Raw genomic sequence first — 1,671 nt, forward strand, 5'->3', positions numbered from 1 at the left:
CAAAGGCGTCCGATATTATTGCTGGGGACCTAAAACACAAAGGGACGCATGATAAAATGACTTACTATGTATTCCACATATGAATCGCTTACCTGTCATACTGTGTGCTAACTTTCATCTATGCTGTGATAATCCAAATCTGCATCAAATGCTTATGCTTCACAACATACCTTGTGAAGCCTATCCTCCTAACTGCACTGTAGGGCATGTCACCAAAAGCTTCAGAATGGATTATTGACAGCGGATGTAGTAATCATATGACTGGTGATCGAAGTCTTCTCATGGACTCAACCTTACGTCCATCCAACAAGAGTCAAATCACATTTGCTGACACTGGTAAAGGCAAGGTATTGGGTCTAGGTAGAGTTGCAATCTCAAAGGATCAACACATGGATAAAAGTGATGCTTGTTGAATCCCTTGGATTCAACTTAATGTCTGTCTCAATGCTTTGTGACTTAAACATGATCGTGATATTTGGAAAATATCGTTGCCTTGTACTAATGGAATCTGACAAGCCTCTAGTCTTTGAACGGTATTGGAAAGCTGATCTATAAATGGTAGATTTCTCAGCAGGGCCACAGCTTGCCGTATGTCTTCTTGCAAAAGCTTCAGAATGCTGGCTCTGGCATCGAAGGCTGGGGCACGCTGGCAGGAGGAACTTGCACACTCTCGTCAAGAAGAAGCATGTCATTGGCATCGAAGGTGTCAAGTTCAAGAAAGATCATTTGTGTGGTGCTTGCGAAGCTGGGAAGATGACAAGGGCCAAGCACCCCTCGAAGACAATCATGACAACATCTCAACCCTTTGAGCTGCTACACATGGACTTATTTGGACCTACTCACTACTCCACCCTCACAACAACGGCGTGTCTCTATGGCTTCGTCATTGTTGATGATTACTCAAGATATATATGGGTGCACATAATTCTCTACAAGACTGAAGTACAAGATGTCTTCAGACGATTCGCCAATCGAGCAATGAACAATTATGGCGTCAAGATCAAGCATATCAGAAGTGACAACGGCACTGAATTCAAGAACACCGGCCTTGATCTTTATGTGGATACAATGGGAATCACTCATGAATTTTCTGCTCCTTACACACCTCAGCAAAATGGCATTGTTGAGCGCAAGAACAAAACCCTCATTGAGATGGCTCGAACAATGCTCGACGAGTACAAGAAACCAAGGAAGTTCTGGCCTGAAGCCATTGATACAACTTGTCACATCATCAACCGTGTCTACATCCATAAGCTTCTGGGAAAAACATCCTATGAGCTCCTTACTGGCAAGAAGCCAAATGTCAGTTACTTTAGAGTCTTTGGTGCTAGGAGCTGGATCAAGGATCCCCATCACAAGTCAAAATTTGAACCCAAAGCTCACGAAGGCTTCATGCTTGGCTATGGAAAGGATTCGCACTCCTACAGAGTATTCAACCTCTTCCACTACAAAATCGTTGAAACAGTGGATGTGCGATTTGATGAAACCAATGGTTCACAACGCGAGCTCCTGCCAAGCACACTAGATGAAGCTCCTTCCAGTGAATCTATCAGGCTGACGGGAACTGGTGAAATCATGCCTTCTGAAGCACAGCCTGAAGAGGAACTTATCATCTCTACACCAAATCAACCTGAAGACAATGCTCAGACCGAAGACAATCCTCCCAATGAT

Source organism: Triticum dicoccoides, chromosome 3B (genome assembly GCF_002162155.2).
Source record: "Triticum dicoccoides isolate Atlit2015 ecotype Zavitan chromosome 3B, WEW_v2.0, whole genome shotgun sequence".
Taxonomy (NCBI): domain Eukaryota; kingdom Viridiplantae; phylum Streptophyta; class Magnoliopsida; order Poales; family Poaceae; genus Triticum; species Triticum dicoccoides.